This window comes from Cololabis saira, chromosome 21 (genome assembly GCF_033807715.1).
Source record: "Cololabis saira isolate AMF1-May2022 chromosome 21, fColSai1.1, whole genome shotgun sequence".
NCBI classification, from domain to species: Eukaryota; Metazoa; Chordata; class Actinopteri; order Beloniformes; family Belonidae; genus Cololabis; species Cololabis saira.
In genome coordinates, this window is record NC_084607.1 from 26,997,177 (window position 1) to 27,014,214 (window position 17,038).

The window sequence follows — 17,038 nt, forward strand, 5'->3', positions numbered from 1 at the left end:
GACGCTGCACACAGGAGGGTGAAAGATTTAAACAACATCTTGATGTTGTGGGTACGATGCAAAATTATAGCACAAATAAAAGCGAGATGCACACTACATGAAACGTTATTCTATCCTCTCCAGATCTATTTTCTGTTCACGTTGAATATTTGTTGTGGAACGAGAGCAAAGCCTTTAAATGTTTTCCGAAATAGAAGATAACACTTCTTTGGATGAAGAGGTCAGCTCCAAACCTGGAACCCAAAAACAACTTTACTTCTAGGAGTAAAAACCTTTCAACCAGTCATTGAGAGTATACGCAAGAATCAAATCTATAAATACATAAAACATGTACTGAATAAATATTTTTAAAAGTATTTACCCTATAAGCCAGAATAGCATCAAAACTGGGACCAGATTTTAAGAAATAAATACTATTACCACTTTAAATCCTGTTATTCGTTATATTTGCATCTTCTTTTCCATCTTTGGGTTAATTTTCTAACTAACAAAAAAAATTATTTAAAACATTTTGATAAACTGTTTCACATAACTTCAAACTGAAGCTCTGATGAAAAATATTTGAATTGATCCATTTTGTGATGTAGCCTGATGAGGTTGTACGGTCCGTTAGTGCCAATCGGGCCGAGTGTTTGTAAATTTGAACGATGTCTCTACGATAAAGTTCGGCCGAGCAATAAGCGTCCGAATTTTCGCCTTTTTTATTGCTTTTTGGCATCTAGCGTTGCCACGGTAACACTTTTGACTGAGAAAAGTAATGCCATCGAGGCACGATGGAGACGCATCCAACGATGTATGCCATGCATGGGTGCACGTTGCGGTTCGGGCCGCATTAACGGACGAAAATAATAATGCGGAATAATAAGAAGGAGAAAAGGGAAACCTTTTCTGTATACTAATATATCGCCTTCATTTTCATGTTTTTTCTTGTTTTTTCGGGCATGTTTTATTTTTTGGGGGATTTTTTCTTTCCACATCAGAGCGGGGTCATGCTGTACACCCGCTGGTACTTTTGCGACTTTGGCTTATTAGCAAAATGCTAGCAACATTGCCCTTTGGGCCATTCTGGACGATTGCAATATGTTCATGCCACTACTTGGCATGCCCATAATAATAATAATAAATACAGTCAGTCATTCTGTAATCATTGTAACCTAATGAACCTTAATGACTTACTTACTGGTAATTTAAAAGGCTATAATTGGCTTACATAAAGAAATTACAGGTCATGTCTCATTCATTTTAACATGATAATAAATGTGTAAGAGGACCATTGAAAATCAGAAACGCGTGTCGGAGGTGCGGGTCAGCGACGGCACTCTTGAGCTGGCAAACTTTCACTTTTGTCAAGGTGAGTATTTATCTGCTGAAGGACGCTTCAGTGGAAGCCGGCCAACGCAGCGCTTAATCCTGGGAGTTCTTGTCCGTCTTTCATAGGAAATAAAGGAAGACAGAAAGAACAGCTTTACTCAGCAGTTTGAATACATTAGTGATACTGACGATGCATTTATATAACAAATCCACCAAGCGCAGGGCATGAAATCAAATGTATAGGCTCCCTTGTCATTTTTATACAAATGGGATTTCTTCCCGTGAGAGAACATCACAGAAAGTGTTTAATCTCCGTACGGATGGGTTTTGTGAGCAGTAGAGGGGCGCTGGCAGAGGGAGCTGCAGACATACGTCACTGGAGGGCTTTGCGAGCGTGCTGCGGCAGCAGCTGCAGATTCAAACCTTCAAGGAAACACTCATAAGCTGCATGAAAACATCTGGAAAAGACACAACGCTCAACTGGACAGTCACTGAAGTCAAACTAAACTAAATCAAGTCATACTCAACTGCTTGTGTGCTTTTGTGCGCCTTGTGTTTTAACGCCAGTACAAAGAAATCCAAGCATGTCCCGCCTGGCTGCTCTGCTCAGGCCTGACGGGAGCTACTGGCTGTTCACCTTCACGGACCCCCGACAACGAGTCCGATTGTTGCCTCGTCTCCGGCTCCTGCCCTCCCATGAGCACGCTCATTCCTGATCTGATTCCTTCCCATTACAGTCTCTTTTGCCTCAAAAAGGATTTCATGTGAAGTGTTGTGTGAAAGATTAGTGGGGAGACTCATTCGCCGTCCCAACGGGAGGTTGTTGGTTCCATCCCCAGCCCTGTCACATGTCAAAGTCTCACTGAACCCCCACACACTCACAGCCCCTATTGCCCGAGCCATTCATGGAGTCTGTCTTAACCCTGAATGAATGGAAAGAGGAAGGACATCTCAGGAAGAACCCCTGGCAGATCACAATGATGCTGCGATGGGAAATGTCCCAAGACGCTGCCTTGTGTCCGTTCTGCATGTTTCAGACGTTTCCCTGCATCAGCGCACTCTGATACAAACTCTGATAACAGGTGCAGACCTTGATAAGCTGATGATGATCAATTCATGTGAATCAGGTGTGCTGATGCAGCATGCACAGGACAGCGACCCCAAGGACCGGAGTCGGACACCTGTTCTCTCAGTAAATTAACTTCTTCTTTTGAAAAATACAGCTTGACTCATATAAGGTGACTCAATATAGGTGTGGTATATTACCCCTGCATATTGAAACAGGAAGATATAGAGGTGAACCTGAAGAAAAAAGAATATGTCAGTACTGTAAATTAAATGTGGTGGAGAGTGAAATTCATTTTCTTTTATATTGTCCTTTATATCATGATTTACGTCACGTTTTGTTTGAAAGAATTTATAATCCTGATTTAGATCTGTTAAGTATGGAGGAAGGCGTTTTAATTGAATATCTTTTTGAAAATATTTGTGTTTTTTCAGAATTTTTATTTAAAGCCTGGGATAGAAGGAGAAAGGTAACTTATATGGGATAAAATCCTCAATTTGTGTGTGTTTCTCTGTGACATGGACTGCATATTATTATTGTATGGATTGGTTCAACTGTCTGTAAGGGTGGGTATTGGCTGTTGTGGAGTGAGTTATGATATGATCTAATTATGGACCTGGGTATGGGGGGGCTGTGTGCGTGTGGGTCGGTATTTCTGTGGGTGTATTTTTTTTGTATTTTTTGTTCATTTTCTAGTGTGGGATATTTTATTTTATTTTGTTTTAATTTTAATTTTATTTATTATTATTATTTGTTGCTTCTTATTATCATTAGTATTATTTGTAGCTGGAAGTAGGTGGTTTACACACCGGAATGTTATATTTTGATGTAATTAATGTGTCTGTGTAATCCCATGAGGGATGGGTCATTTAAATGTCTGGACACGAAAATAAAATAATTCATTCATATAATCTGTCCAAATTTCATCGGTACAGACAAAGCCTCCTCCTGCCTCCGACCACAAGCAGAGCGAGTGTGTTTATAAGGAACATACATAAATACTGCTTGTCATTCTCAGATTTTACAGCAGAAATGTCTCATGAGGACTATGAATGTGCATGTTTTTGGCTTGTCATTGACCAAAATGCATGTTTTCACTCTTTAAGATGTGCAACTCAAACAGGCGGTGACCTCAAATCGTCTGAAGGGAGTACCCCAACCCTGAAATTCTTTTTGTCCACAGTTTTCAAAGGAGCTCACTGGTGAGGGCCGTGTCACCTCCTCATCCTCACTAGCAGCTGAAGGAGGTGCACTTGAGGAGCAGTAAATCCTATCTACAACAGTTTAAAAATTATGGGTTTGAAGTCAATTGGTGGCGACACATATTTGGAACTACATGAAGGGTTTTTCCTGTGCGTCCTTTTACATTTTCTATTTTGTCCTCTATTTGTACCCCACTTTTAATCAGTGTAATTGCTGTGTTTTATATTTTTATTATCTGTAAAGCAGTTTAAAGTGCCTGTGGGTATGAACTGCCAACCCGGTCCCAGTGCATGATTTATAAATGTGCCTTTCTTCACCTAAACTGGAGCAACAATGGATTTTTTTGTCTGTTGGTGATGTGAGGGAAATAAAGGTTTCCTGTTGGCTTGAGTTCTGTCATGCATGTCATGCAAATCGGGGCAGTTTTTAGCACAACTGCTTCACAGCTTGATTTTAAAACCGGTGCTCAGGAAACTGCAGTCAAGCTAAACTGAGTGTGTCAATATTGGGACAGAGCCCCTTCACAGATCTCTGTCATACTGACTTTACTATAAATTAGTGATTACTTATTTATCACTTTACTGTTACTATATATATATATATATATATATATATATATATATATATATATATATATATATATATATATATATATATATATATATATATACACATATATATACACAGTGTTTTTTAGATATAAGTTAAATATAAAAGTGGAGTACAGGTTGAATTGAATGCATTATGTCTGTATAGTCAGCTCCCCTCCACCCAGATGTTGGAGCGATTGATCGGACCACACCAAGGAACTGCAGATTGCCCCACGTTCTCGCAAAGACTCCCAGTCCTGGTCCCAAGCCTCGTTAAATGAGGATGTCTGCATTTGATGTCAAATCAATAGTGGAATGTGATGATCCGCTGTGGCAATATGACAAACAGAAAAGTCAAAAGAGGCTGCTTTTGGTCTGTGGAAGATAAAATATTCTGGTGCTCTCCACTTCTGGAGGTTCTTGGATTTGTTTCATTAGTTATGGTTTACCACGAGCATAGAGCAGACACGGTTGTAGTTTTAACGTTTAACCACTTGGGGGCGGCGTAGAGTATGAAACGAGGTGCCGGACCACGGCGTGACTTTTTGCATTACAGATTACGGTTTAATCTTTAACAGACAGAAGTACTGTACGCCTTTAAACTCCTTGACGTGAATATGAAACCCTCGTCGTGTCACAACATTCACTGATCCATGTGGCTCATTTCCCCGGGCCTGTGAGGGTCACTTAAATCAGAAGGCAAACCCGCTCTCTCCGTTCACTTTTCACTCAGTCATTGTGGGCCGAAACATAAATAATTTGTGAACACTCACTTTGTAACTTATTGACACACGGATATGTTTCTCAAGAATAAGAAGTCACAGTTCCTCCGAATTTCTGGAAACAAGAAGTATTTTTTTTTCTCCACCAAGAAAGCGACTACTCGAGTCTCCTTCAGTTTATCTGGACTGCTGCCAAACACACTGACGCACTAACACTGACTCTTCTGCAGTAACACTTGTTTTTCTGTTGTTACATATGTATGTGTATAAAATGACAGATTATAAAGTGCAAAATCAGATAAACATGAGATTATTGCTGGGACTTGTCCATATGGAAACAACATTTACATTTTGCAATCAACAATTATCAAAAATATATTGTCAACTTATAAAATGAGGAAATGGTCGTTATTTATCGTCGCTCTTGATCAACTTGGTTCAGACTGATGGAGTCAAAGACTCTTGGCAGGAAGTCTGAGGGACTAAGAACGAAACAAGGGTCAGCTGGACTTTATGAGACATAAATAAAGCGTTAGAGAAGCTGACATCAGCTGGTTTTTCAGTTATGAGGATTTTTTTTCTTTTAGGTTTTTTTTATTTATTTATTTTAAGTTAAGAGGATTTTCGAGCTTACACCGTTTGAATGTCTGCACTTGGTTATCTATTATGTTGTATTTTAATAATGCCTTCTTTATTTTCATCTTCATCTATTTTGTAGATGTTTCTTTTTTGTCATATCTGCATTTATCTGTTCCTATCTTTACTTTATATGTTTACATTGACTCACTCATCATCCATCCATTATACTCGTTTATTTCTGTTCAGGTTCTAGTGGGAATGAGGTACTCGCTGGATATGTTGCCAGTCCACGGCAGGGCCAATGAGATCAAAAATAAACAGCGTGTAAGCGTGTCAGAACGTCTCCACGACGATTATATTCACTATGGAGAAACGCTAGCGTAATACATGAAGTCCGGCATTGTCTTGCTGATATGAACAAGACATTGATGATGATTTCACAGAAGCAGAGGCTGCACATGCCATGATTACAAATGTCCCACCGTGAGAGTGTGGATGGCTGGCCTTTAAACCTCACACTTACGACAACGACCTGGATGCTCATCACCTTTAACACTGAGGATGCTGCGTCCAGGATCTCAGACTGCTGAAAAGACTTCTGAATAATACATTACAATACCTGATCGTCCAATCCACCCACCCAAACACATCCAGACCTCACTGCTCTTCACAAAATGGTTGGACTAGGAAGAACTACACATTTAATGTTTTACCATTCAGTATTGATTTTGGCGTACCAAGATTTCTTCTGTCTGCTTTTATTTAGTTATTATGTGTGGTAGCTTATGAAAATTCCTTATAAATATACATATATCATATCTTCAACATATATTTGATAGATCTTTTTATTCTTTTATTGTGATTTGAATGCTTTCCCATGTATGACAGTGAGGACAAGACAGCCGCTGCTTCCTTAAGTCTGAGGGCAGGCTGTCTTTTTGGATTCGGTGTAGGTGAGACTGAGGGTTCAGGTATGATAGCCGTCGCCAGGGGGTGTTTGACCAAACACAAAGGAGGCAGAACTTCCCTTTTCACCAGTTTAATAGGCTGAAGGAATGTGTGTGGTCTACAGAACAAAATAACAGATTCATAGAAAACAGTTAGGCTATCTGCAATAAACATTCATACTAAATAATACTCTTAAAATAACACCAAAGTATCATAACTCTGTCCTGCTTTCATAATAACATTACAAAAATATTATTATAGCAAATATAACATGTAGGCAAATTAATAAAATAAATATCACAATAATGTACATGTTAAACCTTCTTGGTAATATAACTTTAACTAAATAAACAGGTTTGGGTAACATTTATCCAAAATAAATCTGCCTTCAAATGATCGCCCAATGTGGCAATATAATAAAACTTTAAACAGGAATACAGGTAAAACATGTACTTACTTTTAGAAATACACGCACACAGGTGAACTAGAACTAATAATCAAACTGGTAAAATCAACCGAAAAACAACTGTTTCTGCTCCTGTCTCCATCTCTCTCCTCCCAGGGACTTTCCAATACAGCAGGTTCACTGCATGTGCAGTCAGCCCTGACTGGCTGCTGCCACTCAACGAGCACATGAGAGGGGGGGCTGATGCTCATGCACACGGCATGATCTCATGTCCACTCTCACCTCAGAGTCTCCTAAACACTCGGTGAGTATGTATGTGTCTTGAGCTACATTGGCACCGTGTTTTTTTCTTTGCTGCTTGGCAGTTGTTTGACGACTATGCAGCATTTATCAACATCATCTTAAAGTTAGTCAAAGTCAAATATTCTTTTCATTTTCCTCACATCCTTACCGTCTTTGCATTTCTCAAATTCTCTCTAGAACTATTATGACATTTAGTTTCAAGCTGCAGTTGCATTAAAAGGGAAAAAAACTGTATATTCAGGTCAAAAAACTGTGTGTGTGTTTCTCTTATGTACTTTTGGCTAATTTTCCTTTTTAAACATATGAAAGACTAAATGTTTTATCACTGAATGAAAAGACCATGAAGAGAGCAGCTCATTACACCTACAGTACCTACTAACCGGCAGTGAGCACAGGAAGGGGTAAATTGTGTGAAAGAGAACTTCAGGTCAGACAGCTACTGTAAGTGGAAAGTAGCTACGAATAAAGAATAGGCCTATGCCCAAAACAGGATACTGCAATGTATTTTAAACTGTAATGTGTTCAGAATCAGAGCAGGGGTCTATCCTGGCATTGGCAGAGGTTTCGGTCGTGTGTTGGCAAGCTGCAAAAAGGAGATGTGTAACGGCTTAAAGCATGTGGTTGGCAGCTAATTGATAGTTCATGTATTTAACGTGATAATCTTGAGTTGGGCATGTCAGATGAGAAAATATTGGCTCATGGTTTGTTTTTATCAGTTCTCTTGAAATGAGGCCCAGAAGACCTCGTTTAATTTCATGCTACGTACCTCATTAAAAGCTTTTCTTGAACAGTTTGCTGGGTCCCATGTGGTGAAACAGCTGATTGAGCAGTAAAGCGAAAATGACATTAAGCGTCACCCTGGACCAAAAGGGGAAACTGAAGGCGTCACGCAGGAAACTCCCACAGTGTTCTCGTCAGAGTTCATTAGGAGCTGTCTGAAAAGAAGGAAGCCATGGTGACAGCAGACGGGAACACAGCAATGCGAGGTAGGAAAATGAGAGCACAGCTTCACCTGATCATATCTAACTTTCAAAAGAATACTTTTTCATATATTAATTTACATGACAGTTCAGACAAAGCAATGTCCCCACATGGTCTCAACTGACATGATGATTGAAGACATGTCTATGGCGGTCAGTCGAAGCCATCTGGGCTCGCCGTTTGTCTCCATGAAAGCTGATTATGACATGTTGAAGCTGTGAATGGGGGCAGGAAATCCTTGACATCCTCTGATGGAGCAATGATACACAATAAATGTTGAGAGACTTGGATTTTGCAACAAGCCATGACACTGCGCTCAGAAATGTATCCGCTATTTCTGATTTACTACTTCAAGAAATCTTAACTCAATAAATATGGTGATACTACAACTGTTTCATGAATTACAAATATTTCATTAACTAATTAGAGAAATAATCTGTGTTTGGCTTGTCATAGTCCTTTTTTTTATCAACTTTTAATCCCGATTCTTTTTCCCCATTTTATGTAAATGTAAATATAAATGTAAATGTACTTTATTGATATAGTACCTTACATCAACCTATAGGTGAACCAAAGTGCTTTACATAATAAACATACAATCAAGACGAAAAGTGCTTGCAGAATAAAACAAGAATAAAACATACCATCAAGACCAAAGTATAAAAAAGTGTTGCCACACCACTGGGTATTAAAAGCCACCCTAAATAAATAAGTTGTAATTTTAGATTTAAAAAGGCCCAGGTCAGAGATGGTGCATAACTCACAGGGGAGCTTATTCCAGAGCCTGGGGCAACTGAAAAGGCTCGGTCCCCCCAGACCTTCTGCTTTGACCTGGGCACTTCCAACAAACGTTGGTTGGAGGATCTCCAAGCTCTGCCAGGCTCACGCACCGTTAAAAGCTCTGATAAATAAGGAGGGGCAAGGCCGTTCCAAGCTTTAAAAACAAACATTAAAAGTTTAAAATCAACTCTAAAACGAACAGGCAGCCAGTGAAGGGAATAGAGGACCGGGGTGATGTGCTCTCGTCTGGGTGTATTTGTTAAAAGACGGGCAGCTGCGTTTTGTACCAGCTGAAGACGGCTAAAAGAAGATTGGGCGATGCCAACATAAAGTGCATTGCAATAGTCCAATCTGGAGCTGACTAGAGCGTGGATAGCTCTCTCCATGTCGTGACGGCTCAACAATGTTTTCACTTTGGCTAAAAGACGCAACTGATAAAAACTTGTCTTCACAACATTGTCCACTTGTCGGTCAAATTTGAAAAAGCTATCGAAAATCACTCCCAGGTTTCTAACTTTGGGACTGAAAGATCCGGACAAAGCGCCAAAGTCAGCCGTCACGGTGTCTCCAAACAAAATGCACTCCATTTTGTCCTCATTTAAATGTAAGAAATTGCGTGCCAACCATTGCTTGATGTCAGTAATACATTCCAGCAGGGAGCTTTCTGCACTAGTGGCTTTAGGCTTCAGTGGCAGATAGATCTGTTGATCATCTGCATAACAATGAAATAAGTTATGTCTGGCTATAATAGACCCAAGTGGCAACATATATAATGAAAAAAGAAGTGGGCCAAGAATAGAACCTTGCGGGACGCCGCATGAGAGGAAGGCACTGGAGGAGGAGGAATCACCAAGCATAACAAGGAAGGTTCTATCTGACAAATATGAAGTAAACCACTTGTGTACAGTGCCGTGAAGGCCAACATACTGTTTCAGGCGTAACAGAAGGACTGTGTGGTCCATTGTATCAAAGGTGTCTGTGAGATCCAGCAGCACCAAGACAACAGGGCACTTGACATCAACAGACAGGGCAATATCATTGTGCAGCATTGAGACCTGAACCCAGACTGAACATTTTCAAACACAGAATTATTCTCCAGAAATGATCGTAACTGGGTAAAAAACAACTTTCTCTAAAACCTTAGGGCATATGAGAGACTGGTCTAAAATTTGATAAAAATGAGGAGTCAAGATGCGTTTTCTTTAAAAGGGGCCTAACCACAGCATGTTTAAAGGCAGCTGGGACTGCTCCTAAATTAAGACAATAAGGTATTGACAAGCATCACAAGACTGGGCCCAACAATATTAAAATAACTTTTTTAAATTTTGGCTGGAATAACATCCAGAGGACAGTTAGTAGGCTTCAAAGACTTCATGATGTCAGCAAGGGAGTTGAGAGAAACCAGTTCAAAGTGGTCCAATAGAGCGGAACGGGCCGGGGCAGCAGATAAATCCGTACCCGAATAATTGTTGGTAGCCTGCCTGACAGAGTTTACTTTATCAATAAAAAAGCTGAGAAACTTCTCAGAAGTAGCGGTTGAGACATCAGTCACAGGTAGGTGGGGTTATAACAGAGTTGATTGTATTAAATAACACCCTGGGAAAGTGGCTACTTCTGGAGATGATATCAGAGAGACACTGAGATTTTGTCTCCCTCACAACCCTCTGATATCACCCAGTGCTCCTACCTAAGTCCGTCCTGGGCATTGCTCCCTCTACCAACCCTGGGAGGTCCTACACTGAGCTCAAGTCTCCTCCTTCCTTGAGGAGTGAGCAGGCCGCTTCTTTTCACCAGACAGGGGGGGGCTTCTCCGGCCGGACGTAGCGCCTGGAAGGATCACCTTATTCCGGCCAGACCCCCCCCCCCCCATCTGGCGCCCCGGCTGGCACAAGGGGGCAGTGTATAGCCCAGGACTGCTGCATGTTTTTGTGAGGGAAGCTCATATTAGCTACCCAAGGGAACACGGGGAGAACATGCAAACTCCACACAGAAAGGCCCTTTCACCAACCCCACCAGGGTGTGGGCACTGAAGGCTTGTTATAGTCCTTATTACAGATTACTCCTTTACATAATAGTGCTTTAGTTGTGAACGTATACCTAAAACAGTATTCATGTTGAACTCATATAACCCGTGAAGTTCCCTAATGTTCAATTGTAGCAGGGCGAGTGCTACGGGGGCCTGACCGACAGGATAGAGAGGACACGGGGTTTAGTGCACAAACGTTTTATTTCCAAAACACAACTCTCACCCACGTGCACAAGCACCTTCTCCCACAGCAGACCAGCCATCTGGTTATAATGAGCCGCCTGGAAAACCATTTCCCGGCGGTTCTTTGGTACCAACAACTGGGTTATAATCCGGCCAGATTTAGTGTCACGGCTCACTCGATATAACCTGTCCCTATTCAATGCAAAGTGCGGATATGTGAGCGCTGCATCAGGGCGCACCTTGTGACCATCAATTTGTATCACTTGGTCGAAGGCTGAGCGTAGAGTATCATCACGAGACTGCTCGAGTGGAAAATCTTCCATAGAGTGCAGCGGGTCCCGCCGAGCCTCCGCCGGAGCCTCCGCGGGTCCCTCTCCCTCTCCATCTGCAGCGTCGGACGACCTCGCGTCACTGCTGAGCACAGCGCACATACCGCATGTCCCTGGCTGCCGTGATTGCATCCCCACACACTGACTCACCAAATTTTCAAACCCCGGCCAATCGTGTCCCAGAATCAGAGAATGCAAAAGGCGGGAGCTAACCGCGGCCTTTACTCAGCCGACATCAACAGCAGCTTCAGTCTCCCACGACCCCTTGCTGCTGTCCAGCCCCGCCTTATCAAGGCTGGCAGGGTGGAGAGGTTGACGGGCCACACCTGTGTCCCATCAGCCTGAGTGGCTGCACCTCCTCCACCCTGCCACACACCCCCAACGCCAAACTCGCGCCGGGGTCCGTCCGGCCGAGCCTACTCCCCCCCTCAGAGCGGGAGAGGAAGCCCGGAACCGCCGACTGCGCCCCGGGCCTTCCAGGCCCGGACCCGTCGGGAGGCCGCCCTCGGCGTCCGGCCGACCAGCGGGAACGGTCAGGAGGCCGTCCTCGGCGCCGGGCCGACCAGCGGGAATGGTCGGGGGGCCGTCCTCGGCGCCGGGCCGACCGCCGAGAACGCCGCTCTCGGGACCGGGCCAATGGTGGCCCCGGGCCAGACGGTGCGTCCGGGACCACCCCCTCCTCCGTGACGCGCCCCCGCGCCGGCCGCTGGTCCGCCACCAGGACCGCCTCCTCTGTCACGCTGCACTGCCCCGAAACTGGTGCGTCCAGGACCGCCTCCTCCTTGACGCAGCCCTGCTCCGGCTGCCGGTCCGCCTCCACCTCCACAGCCCCCTCCGACTCCGCCTCCGACTCCGCCTCTGCCTCCGCCTGGCGACCTGCAGCCACTGCCTCCCGGCCGGTCGGCTGCAGCCCCGCCAGTGCTGCCGCGGCGAACCTCAGGCGTGGTGCCGGGGTGGGCCGCTCCGGGGGTCCCACCGTCTCGGGAGCCGTCGTTTGGCGGCCCGCAGCTTCTGCCTCTCGGCCTCTCAGCTGCGGTGCCGCCAGCCCCTCCCGCGCTGCTCCGGTGAACCTCAAGCGTGGCGCAGGTGTCGGACGCTCCGCGGCCACAAGCGCTTCCAGCATCGCGAGCTGCTCTCCCTGGCCCTGAAGCACGGCTGCCAGGTCCGTGCTTCAGGGCCATGGCATGGGCGAGCACGTCCAGGGCCCGCTCCGTGCCTCCCTTCTCCATCCCGTCGGGCCCCACGTTGGGCGCCAGTGTTGCACGGCGAGTGCCAAGTGGACACTGAGTTTTGTGCAGAACCCTTTTATTTACCAAACACACCCAAGCACAAGCACCTCAGCCGACATCAACAGCAGCTTCAGTCTCCCACGACCCCTTGCTGCTGTCCAGCCCTGCCTTATCAAGGCTGGCAGGGTGGAGAGGTTGACAGGCCACACCTGTGTCCCGTCAGCCTGAGTGGCTGCACCTCCTCCACCCTGCCACATCAATGTTTATAGGAACAGCTCTTTAGAGTTGCAGTTATTATTCTGAGGACAGGTTTTTTCTACAGGCAATTTCAAACAGCTACATCCAGTTTGCTTATTGAAAAGATGCTTGAAGTATCATAATTAGGGTAATATAATAATTAGGGCTTGGTTTTTTTGTTGGTTTTGGATTTATTTGAATGACAGTTGTCACTTGTGCTTCTTAGCACCGATTGGTTGGCCTGTGGTCGGGCAGACAGGGGGAGGGGCTAGCATTCACTTCCACTGGCTACTCAAGGCAAGGCCACCTCCCCCCTCGGACCCCCCCAGGCCAACATGGTCTACAGCTGCAGTCTGATCACTGCCTCTGCTGTTGGAAGGCTGTGACAGCTCTGCAATAGAGCTTCTTAAGATTGAAGTTGATCATTTGAGTATTGTTGTCCATGTACTGTAAACAAAGCCAGCGTTACTAATTGTGCAGCTCGCGAGCCATCGTATCATCAAGCCTTGATATGTGGCTTGCATGGGAGCGTAAGACAAAAAAATCCAGGAAAATGCATATTCTGATTCTCATAATTCTTGAAAATATTTCAAACACATAATTTATTAGCGCAAGGTGGAATTGTAGGTTGCAAACATGGAACAGCTATGACCTTCTTTGGGATAGGGTTAGGGTACCCTAAGAACTTTTGGGATAGACTTTAAGGTACCAAGATCCTGATGGCTGTACAGGAGCATGAAATGAACTGACATAACAAGTGTTGGACAATAAGAGGCGAATATATAAAATAAATGCACTAATAATAAATTAAATAGAGGTCCATTATTGCAACAAAAAAAAAACAATAATACATAAGCAGAAATGTATAATACAGTGCTTCACAGTCTGGCATGTAACTACTTTATGTAATATTTAGATAGATTAAAATACTAGTTTATATACCTAGTTTCAGTTTCAGTATGTCACCTAGTCAAAGGGCTCAAACTGCAATCTGGCAACATCAAATCCCTTTAAATCATTCTGTGTAGAGCCTCAGTTACTGTGATATGCAAAAAGAAAAAAAGAAAACAATTAATTTAAACTTAAAAAGATGAAAATCAAGGGGAAAGCAATAAAGTAGACGACAAAAATGGTGGTCTAAACAACCACATCTCATCCTCTGGTTAAACTGACTTGTCTAGTTTGGATTGCTCAAATGCTTTTCAGTGAAAGGTTAAGTAAGAACATAATGATTAAGCATGCTTTTTGTGGTAGAAGTGGCTCTCCGGCTGTCTTCTTATCACTACAGTGTCCAACAATAAACTGTTAAGATCATTGTTTTAAAAGAGTGGACCGAATTTCAGAAAGGTATAAATGTTTAAAACATGCTGAAACAAATGTTTCGATGTACTGCTCAAAACTGAGGTCAGAGCAAAGGGTAAAACAAAAAAACAAGAAGTCAGCAAAAAAAGAGAATTTGTTTGGTCAATTATTTGCAATCCTGGGGTTAGAAAGTCATTACCCAGAAAAAAACAAAAAACACAGCTGCAAAGTTTCTGTGAATAAAAACTAAACCACTGCTGTCAATCACTTTCCATGAACACAGTGTCGCTGTATATCTGTATATCTATGTTTCATATATGACGCACTAACCCTTTAATCCATGTTAAAATCTTTCTAATTAAAGCAATCTCATCTTCTAAGTCTTGCACCAAAGAGTTGCAAGACTTGGATACATCACATCTGCATAGAAAAACAATACCTTGTTTGAGTTTAAGATAAGAATTTATCATCGCAATGCTTTGGATATGTCAAACATCCGGATGTGCAATCAAGATTGGAGTTGGTGTGATTAGAGGTGATAGAAGCTCTCTTTAAGAATAAGATTTCTTAGCTGAAAGACAGGTTGTACAGTAAGTGTAATTTTTAGCGGTTACAGACCTCACTTAGTTCCTATGTGTGATAAGTCTGGTTAATTTCTTTCTTGTCCACCATGCTTTTTGTTCCAACTATGAATAGCATGGTTTACTTTGTGCATGCAAAGATGTCACTGTAAGAGGTGCATGTATTAGCTCATGGACAAACATATAGCACCTAAAATAATCTGTCTCGAATGCATTTTGATCACAAAATATGAAAAGAAGAACACAGATGTCGTGAAACGTTAATCTGCAACATCAGCTCAAGCTAATTTACAAGTACAGTTGATGCACTTCTGCTCTGACTGAGTCGTATTTGTTAATTCCTCAGAAAAGATCTCACATCTCAGGGTGAAAAGAAAAAAAAAGTCTAATGTGTGTTCTTGTGCATTATGTCATACACAGTTACACTATTTAAGCTTAAAGGAAAAAGTGATGTTTGAAAACTCAGTACCGTGACTATTGAAGGAGTCGTAGCCATTGACTATTATGAGACCAATGACTTTTTCTGTGCTTGAGATCATTAAATTAGGTGTTATAAGTATTTACCAACTAAAATATTCAGATTAAACACAAGCATGCGACTTTGTTGGGGGAGGCCCACAGGTCTAAAAATTTCTCCTTCAGTGAGTTATTCAGATTTACAGGATTCTGTGATACACGGTCACAGATTGGAGTACAATTATGCAGTTTCACATCTTCCAGCATTTGCTGTTCTGCTGTTGGTACCACAAAGCTGTAACGCGGAGGCAAATCTCACAGAAAATAGGGCTGAAGTATAGTCAACAGGATGACTCCGCCCCCTAAAGATGGCTGCTATGAATAGAGTTGTAAAGACGTGTTTGAAATGGCAACTTTGGTACTGTATGTTTGCGGTATTTTGGGTGGAGCGCTTCGGTTTTGAAAGAAGAACTGCAAAAGAGGACAATTCACAATGTGATAACTTCTGACATTTGAGGCACACGGACACTGTTTTTCAGTTTGTTTGCTGACATAAACACAATATGGAGGACACAGTTGAACAAGCTCTTAGTCATCCTGAGTACTCAACCACGAAATCCTAATTTCCTAGGCAAATCATATGTGCATAAATATCTGTACAAAATAACAGGAGGTGGTGCTGGAAGAGGTGTATTATCTGGGTTTTTATTATGATTACAGTTGTCATCACAAACATAGGCAATGTTCCTGTGTACTTGTTATGTGTAATGGTCAAACTATCATTAATTTCCGCCTGCATGCTTGATGGCCTCATGTCAGTATCTGTACTAACCACCTCCGCCCTCCAACCTACTCCGCCACACTCAACAACAGTTTACTTAATGTGAGACACACCACTGGAGTCTCATCCAGAGATTATGCTTCCGGCGCCGGAGAGGATGGCGGCCACGGTGATTTGGTGCGTGTTACTTTGTCTCTTTTTATTAAATAACGCAGTTTTCTGCTACGACTCCCGGTGCTCTTTTGTTTTTAAAGATTCATATCCGGCACTTTTTAATCCTCATACATTCCTGTTTATCCCTGTTATTCATTTTAATTTATTCTATCTCTCAGTTTATCTCCATATATATTTGTTTGCTTTTATATTTTTACTTTTTATCTTTATTTTTATTCTTACTGTACTGCACAAATCACCACAACAAATTCCTTGTGTGTGTTGACAAACTTGGCAATAAACCCCCTTTCTGATTCTGATTCTGATCTTGTCCTGAAGGGGTTTTCCCAAGACAGAAGTCATGTTTGAGAGACCCTTAAAATCCCCCTTCAACCCCTCTTACTTATATCATGACAGCTTTCTTTTAATTTCCAACATGTGAAAGTATCGTATCTTTTCAGGATCTTTCAACATTAAATGTGTTCAAAAGTGGTTGTTCAATAATAAGCTATGCCTTTACAATTCTTTCAAATTTAAGTAAAGCCAGTAAACTGCCTGTCTATGATTGTGTTGTTCATATTCATATTACAATTTACTAATTTATTTGATTGACTTTTACATATTTTTGCATAACATCTCAGTGAATTTAAGGGATTTCTTGTTTTTTTGTAATGATGGTTTAAGATAGCCGTGACGTGTTTAATTTTCGCCTATAGCCACCAAGATTCTAGAGTAACACTGTCTATATATATATATATATGTGTGTGTGTGTGTGTGTGTCTGTGTGTGTGTGTGTGTGTGTGTGTGCATATGAGTTTAACAGAATGAAACATTTCCATTACAGTGAGGGCTATGCGAGTGGTTCAGACAGC